An 8650-nucleotide genomic window follows, 5' to 3' on the forward strand; every position below is an offset into this window, starting at 1 on the left:
CATTCTTTCTGTGTATGCGGAGTCCCAACCCTGATCACTCCTTACAAAAGAATATAAGAGGGAATTCAAATAATTTGAGATTGATGCTAGAAGAGCAAGATATTCCCAGGTCCATACATTATCAAAAAAACAACTATGGAAGTCCTGCAAAAAGTGGGAGTCTCTTGCTTACCATGATGGAGATTTGCTACCAGCAGGTTGGGAGGTCACCTTGTGCAAGATGGGATACTTATTTGAGGATCTCCTAAGAAAAGGCAACTCCACAAATATTATTGAAAATAAGCATTTCATGGCTTATTTCCAGCTTCAAGCAGATCTAACCATAGGCTATGAAAAAGAGATAGACCACAAGGACACCGATGACATGGATGATTACCTTGAAGATCATAATGTCCCAGTTGATGAGATGAAAAGATGGACTGACATGATCCGTTCACAGAGAGGTTGGTGGATGAAGACAAACATGATGATGCCTTCTTTGATAATTATGGCTCGCAGGGTTATGAAAAAAGGCCATTACGACAATACTTAGCGGTATGAACTCTCTATTTCTCAACTAAATACAATTTTTTAAATAAGATTTAAATTTAAAGATAATAAATCTAATCTCTCATATTTGTTTACAGGCAATAGAGGGAGAAGAAATGGATGAAGTCAATACGGAGGCACTCCCTTCTACTTCAACAATGCAACCACCTCTAAATTTGATTGAAAAATCAAATTTAGCTGCATTGGATAAAATGGAGAGCTCATTTGAAGTTAGGATCGTTTTGAAACGAGAACCTCAGTATTTAAGCTTTGGTAGAGAGGAGGTTTCACTCCTCTCCAATCCTTTAAAAGAGGTTAATGACAATGTTATCTTGGCCATTCTCAGGTAACGTTTATTTATTTGTTGCTACTTCAATGAGCTAACATTTGTTTATTTATTCACAGTGTAGTTATATATCAGTTTCCTAGTGCAGAAATATGCAAATCAATTCTATGAGCTAATGTTTGTTTATTTCTTGGTGCAGTGTAGTTATTTCTCAGCTTCCTAGTGCAGTGCAGCATCGTGTCTACATGCTCGATGCTCTCCTTTCTTCTATTCTTAGCTCTCCTCAAAAGACTATAGAAGATGTTTGTACTTGGTTAAGCCCTTTGAATTTAGATGGGGTGCGAGTCATCTTAATGCCTTATCATGAGGCGTAAGTATCAACTCTAAGCTTATTTTTACTATTTCTTTGGCAAGTTTGTGTAAAACAATAATCATTTTTATTCTGGTCGTGTAGCTCACATTGGAGTCTGATCTTCTGGGACCTTGTACTCAACCATTTATGGTTTGTGAATTCAATAGAAGGCTATCATGCCAACTCTCCAAGGTAATTATTCTCTTAATATTTTTGATGCTTTCTTATTTTGTATCTTATGATCATGACATATTAATATATTTAATATGTCATGATGGACAGTGCTACATATCGGCTAGTATCTGCTATCAGAACAACCACGGAGCAACAAGATCAAGTAGAATTCAAAAGACGTCTGCCAGTGGAGCAAAAAGATGGACACAGCTGTGGCTGGAGAGTTGCCTACAACTGCATGTTGTTTCTTAGAGAGATTTTTGATTTGGAGTTACCAGTCAAAATGGAATCATATACAGAAGCCGATCTGCTAGCATTTTGGGCTAAGAGTATTCAGCATCTAATTACTACCATTGGGAAACAACCTAAAAATATGACTACATTGCAGCATGTATAAAACCTTATCTTTATACTTGTATGCTTGTTCAAGCCTTTAATTGGGATGTGTAAATCTCATAACTTTTTTATATTTTCCTCCAAGAGGAGAAGAGACTGAGTCTAATGAAAGCATGCTATCTTTATACTTCTATGATTATTTAAACCATTATTTTTATTTGGGATGTGTAAATCTCATAACTTGTCTAATGAAAGCATGCTATCTTTATACTTCTATGATTATTTAAACCATTATTTTTATTTGGGATGTGTAAATCTCATAACTTTTTAAAATTTTCCTCCAAGAGGAGGAGAGACTCACTCTAATGAAAGCATGTATGAAACCTTTTTAAATTTTTGCTCCAAGCAGAGGAGAGACTCACTCTAATGAAAGCATGTATGAAACCTTATCTGCTTGTTTAAGCCTTTGTTTGGGATGTGTACATCGCATAACTTTTTTATATTTTTATGGCAGAAGGAGGATGTGGAGGACATAGCAAGTGAACAAGAATATGATGTAGACTACTCTCTCAATAAGATGAGTCATGAAAATATGAATCTATTGGAGCAGATTGGAAGTTCATTCACCGCTATGTTGTTAATTTGACAACAACCTCATTTTTTTGAATTTGGTGAAGAAGAGATTTCAATCCTCTTGAATCCTAAGAATGAGGTTAATGTCAAAGTCATTACAACCATCCTCAGGTTTGATGCAGCCTTTTCCTTGGCTTTATACTTTGCTTATTTTGATTAAACCCAAGAAGCTAATACTTTTTTTTTATATATAGTAATGTTATAGCAAATTTTCCGCAAAATATACAAAGCATTTCATATATGCTCGATCCTCATATTTCGGAAGTGCTTAGCAACAAAGAAGAAACCATAGAGGATGTTTGCAAGTGGTTGAAGCACGTTCCTATGAATGACGCACGAGTTATTTTTACAGCATATTATGAGAAGTAAGCATCAAACCCTACTTGTTTTTTCAATTGCATTGCTAGAATTGTCTCAAACACAGTAATTATTCTTTATTAATAATGTAGCTCACATTGGAGTCTGGTAGTCGTGGACATCCTTGCGAAGAAGTGCTTCTTTGCCAACTCAATGACATCCGTTCATGGCAATGTGTTAGAGTAAGTATAGACTACACTTGTTGTTACTTCTTGACATGTAGATTGATATGCAATGCACATATTCACTGTTGTTATATGTTTTGATGTGCAGATCAGCTCGAAAGTTAGTAGGTGCTATCGACATAATAATGCGGCAATGTGACTTGGCACAACAAATAGAGTATATAACATGTCAGGTATCACATCAAGAGAATAGCCACATCTATAATTGTGGATGGAGGGTAGGCTACAATTGCTTTTTGGTACTTGGTCAAATTTTTGAGATACAAAATGACACCACACTGTCAACATATATGGATTTGCATCTCTATGCATTTATAACATGTACCATTCGAGCAATCATTGATTGCAAAATGAATGCCGTCAAAGAGTCAAAGAGGATAGAAGATCTCAACTCTACAAACATGGCTTCATTGGAAGAATTGGGAAGCTCTTTTAATGTTAGGGTTATGATTCAACATAGACCTCAGTATCTTGAATTTGGGGGAGAGGAGATTTCAATTTTCTCTAGAGCTTCAAATGAGGTCAATAACAACGTTATGATGGCCATTCTCAGGTTTGATGCAAACTTTTTCTCTGCTTGATAATTCAATATTTTGATTAAATCTAAGAAGCTAATATTCATTTATTTGTTGGTGCAGTATAGTTATCTCACGATTTGGTAGAGTCGTACAAAATCGTGTGTATATGTTGGATTCCCTCCTTTCTCCTATACTTAGCGATAGCAGAAAGACAATAGCCGATGTTTGTAAATTGTTACAGCCTTTACATTTACATGGCGTGCGAGTCCTATTTATGGCATATCATGAGATGTAAGTATCATGGCAACGTTCATTTTCATCTTATACTGGCAACATTGTGTTAAATAATAATGGTTCTTAATTATTCATGTAGGGAACATTGGAGTCTGGTGGTTTGGGACCTTGAAGACAACTATTGTTGGTTTGTTAACTCGATTGCAGGCTTTCATGGCTCATTGCAAATGTAAGTATTCTATTAATCTGTTGTTACTTCTATATTATGTACCTTATGTAATAGACACACTAAGTTTTTTTAATATGTCACGATGAGCAGGTCAATTGAGAAGTTGGTATCTGCTATCAGAGAAACAGGACAGTACAAAGACTCGATAGACTTCCAAAAGCGTTTAGTAGTAGAGCAGGAAGATGGGCATAGTTGTGGGTGGAGAGTTGCCTACAACTGCATGTTGATTTTCAAAGAAATTTTCTCACTTAAGCCACAGATCTCATCGGAAGACTCTTTGGAGCTCAAATATTCAGAGGAGGATATACAATTGTTTAGGGCTGAAATCATTCAAGACCTGATTGCTGCCATTAGAATACAACGTGCAACTGAAGCAATATCAGAGCTTCCCTTTAAGGAAGAGGAGACTGAGTCTACTATGAAAAGCACTGCACACTACAGAAGAAGTAGAGACCCAGTGTACACCTACAGCACCACAGCCTCCACTGGAAGCATCAAAAGAGTTGCCACCACCTCCGCTTGCATCTAAGGAAGAGGATACTGAGTCTACTCCGAAAGCACTACATACTACAGAAGAAGTAGAGACTGAGTGTACATCTACAGCACCACAGCCTCCATTGGAAGCATCAGAAGAGTTGCCACAGTCTCCACTAGAAGCATCACAAGAGTTGTGATGCATGTATGATGTTGTGTTTGTAGTTTTTGTCGATTATACACCAATTTGTGACTTATTACTTAAGTGGCATTTACTGATGATATTTATATAATTATTTCATGCACACAATTTTATGATATGAATGTGTGATGATGTGATTATTTGGAAATAAATCCTTGTGTGATGAGAATTTCGATATGAATATGTGACGATGTAATATTTGTAATATATTTCTTCATGCACACAATTTTATGATAAAAATGTGTGATGATGTGATTATTTGGAAATAAATCCTTGTGTGATGAGAATTTTGATATGAATATGTGATGATGTAATATTTGTAATATATTTCTTCATGCACACAATTTTATGATATGAATGTGTGATGATGTGATTATTTGGAAATAAATCCTTGTGTGATGAGAATTTTGATATGAATATGTGATGATGTAATATTTGTAATATATTTCTTCATGCACACAATTTTATGATATGAATGTATGATGATGTGATTATTTGGAAATAAATCCTTGTGTGATGAGAATTTTATTCAATTTGCAATGCTTCTCTCACTTTATTCCAACCCTTATCCTTATCATCTCAACTCACTTAAAGTAGAGCATTCAATCTCCACTCGCTTTATTCCAACCCTTATCCTTATCATAGTGAACACATCGTGCCTCTCACTTTATTCCAACCCTTATCCTTATCATAGCGAACACTTGTATTCTTCTATCCTAGTCCTTCCACAAACACTCTCTTCTTTCATCCATCCTGATAACCAAGTATTCTTCTATCCTAGTTCTTCCACAAACGCTCTCTTCTTTCATCCATCCTAGTGCTTCTCATTATATTGTATTCTTCCATCGTAGTCCTTCCGCAAACACTCTCTTCTTTCTTGCATCGTAGTCCATCTCCCTTTCTTTATCATCTCCCCACCCATGGATGTCCTTGGCATTGTCGAAGACGTGGAGTTCGGAATTAACAATCTCAAAGAATGGATTGCTGACCAAGGAGCACAGAGAGAGGCCAGAATTTGACAAGGTTCTCCTTTGACACACATGGAGAGAGAGGAATTTGCTGCACAAAGGCACGCAAAGAGGGAGGAGACTCTCAAGATAGCAGAGAGTGAAAGACTTTTAAGACGTATGATAAAAGCACGACAAGATCTATTAGACTTCTTAAGTAACCTGCGTTATCGCAGATCTCGTCATGGGCGATTTGATGCGGATGCTGAGAGAACAATAAGAGCCTCTCAGGGAAATTATAAAGAAACAATTTGTGATTGCTTAAATTTCTTCTTCGCATGTAATTATGTTGAGGATACAGCTGTGGAGGCAGTGAAAGATTGGGTTGTTGAGAAGATAAGAGAAACCAATGATGAGATCTTCTAGACTTAGGCTGATTAAGAAGATAAGAGAGACTGTATTAAGGTGTTTTTTGACACCATATGGCTTTGAGTAATATGATCTACTTCTTGTACATATGTGATGTTAAGATGATGTTAAGAGAGACTGTTGTGTGTAAAGAGTTGTGATGCATGTATGATGGTGTAAAGAAGTAATATGATCTACTTCTTTACAAATGTGATGTGCTCTTTTTGAAATGTACTCTAGTTTTCATAACATGTCACGCCATTTTTTCTAATTTGATTTTTTAAAATCTTACTTTTTGTTTTTTGAAAGGTTGCAGAATTACTATCAAAAGATGGTTTCTCTCATGCTTGCTGGTCGTTGGCTCAAGAATGTTTGCATCTGGGGATCCTTATATTATGCGAGCAAGGGACAAAGACCTACCAGATTATTATTGGGCCTTAAGCAGTTGCTACAGTAGTCTACATAATGAACAGAACTTCCACTGTAGTAATGCATGGTATGACACCAGAGGAGAGGTATACTGGTAGGAAACCAGATATTTCTCATTTGAAAGTTTTTGGTTGCATTGCCTATGTTCATGTGCTAGATGAGTTGAGATTCAAGTTGGATCTAAAAGTTGAGAAGTGCATCTTTATTGGTTATTCTCTATAGCAGAAAGGGTATAGATGCTATAACCCTTCTACTCAGAGGTTTACAATGAGCAGAGATGTTATTTTTGATGATATGAGCAGTTGGTATAAACCAGTAAATGTGATTGATGATGTAGATGCACAAAATGGTAATGCTACACAGAATTCACAGTTACAGCAATCACAAAATATTAGTGGGCCTGTTGTGTCCTCTAGCAGTGGTTCACATACTTCGCCATGGACAAGTAGATGGAGATCAGGAGGATCTCCTCAAAGTAATGCAGATAGTGGTATGCAAGTATCACGAAAAGGAAATGAGAAACTAGATCAGCCTATGGTTGATGTGAATGTAGGTCACTCTTATGTGGATGGTGAATCTAGTGGCTTAGAACAGAGCCTTGATGATGAGTTGGGTATTCGTTCTATTGTTACACCTGAAGTAAGGAAGACAAGGGATGTTTTGAGAGCAGCTGGTAGTGATCCTATTTTGTGCAGGTCTACTAGAGCTAGGCATCCTGTGGATAGGCTGAAATATGATGGATTTATAGCCATTCACTATGCCTAGATGGTCAAAGTGATACATGAACCGGAGCCCAATTCTTTTGAGCAATCCATGGGAAAAGAAAAATGGGAGAAAGCCATGGATGAAGAAATGGATGCCTTGGAAGCAAATGCTACATGGGAGCTGGTGCCTTTGCCTAAAGACAAGAATGCAATTGGCTGTAAGTGGGTTTATAACATGAAGCACAATGCAGATGGTTCTGTGAACATATACAAGGCAAGATTAGTTGTCAAGGGGTATTGTGACGCCAAAAATTGATATTTTTAATTTGGCATTGGTATCGTTTTTCTCTATGTTTGATGAGAGTTTGAGTATCAAGTGATAGCCTAGCGGCTCTCACTTATTTCTATTTTCTATGATATTGTATGGGATTGAGAGGATGAGTGGAATGGCTCATTGTAAATACCATAGGTATGAATTATAAATACCTTGGTATGGGGTGAGAGTTATTTGTGTATGGGATATTATGAGTTTTTTAGAAAATAGGAAGAGTGAGTCATATAAAGAGGTGGGCTCATGTCCATGTGTTCTAATAATATAAGAGAGGCCACATGCCAAGCATCTGGAAGGCATGTGGAGGAGTGTGAAGTCAAGAGGAATCCTTCTAGAACTCCTATGTGGAATAAGAAGGATGTGGACATGTGGAAAAGAGAGGGTCCCTATGGGCTCCATGTGAGGAGACTCTTGACTTTCTCAATATTTTAAGAGTATTGAGCATCTTTTGATGGGACACATGGCAAGAGTAGCCAAAAAGGACATGGATGGTGACATACGTGCTTATGTGATTGATGGGGAAAGGAATCTACAGGCAGCAATTGTAAATGGGTGAAGGAGGGTAACAAAGTCTCTATAAAAGGAGCCCTCCTCTCCCTTGTTCATCAATCTCTTCCACCATTGGGCCTTATGTTGCTGTAGTTCTAGTCTCCCCAAGCCTCTTCCATGAGCCTTCTCTTCCTCTTGTAGATATTCTCTTATGTAGACTCTTGAGTCCTTCTCTCTCTAGTTTATTCTCTCTCTATGAGTAGTCTTAGAGCTTCCGCTCCCTCTTGTATGTATGAAACCTCTTCTTCTCCCTTGTGGTTGTAGTGTTGAGGTGGATTCTCACTCTATTTGTAATGAAGGTCACTTCAGGTTCTCTCTCTCTCTTGAGTGTCTCTTCCCTTTTCTTTCTTTCAAAAGCCTTAAAAGTTCTTTCTATTCGGCTGCTCACTGTGCACACATGGTCCATTTGTTTCCCGAGCCACTATGCAAACTTCTTCCCCTCTTCTAGGCAAAATCTATGAGGGGTGGATCGTTGATGAAGGTGGAGTCTTGAGGGAGCATCCTACTCAGGCGAAATTAGCTTGGGTGGAGGGTAGTTTTCATGACAGTTTGACCCCCTGTTAGTATTTTGCTCATAACTTTCTGCTCGGTAGTCCGATTGTAATGAAATTTATATCACTGCGAAGTCTCTTTAAGGCGCATGTTTTTATATAATCAGATCTTGAATCAGATACTATTGCAAAAAGTTATGAGTCTCTGTGTTTGATAGTTTGTTTTCATGATAGTTTTTACCCCCTTCCAGTAAACTGCCCATATCTCTTCAACCGTCTGTCT

The sequence above is a fragment of the Dipteris shenzhenensis genome, chromosome 21, assembly GCF_047967505.1.
Source record: "Dipteris shenzhenensis isolate YYH24624 ecotype China chromosome 21, Dip_SZ_1.0, whole genome shotgun sequence".
NCBI lineage: Eukaryota > Viridiplantae > Streptophyta > Polypodiopsida > Gleicheniales > Dipteridaceae > Dipteris > Dipteris shenzhenensis.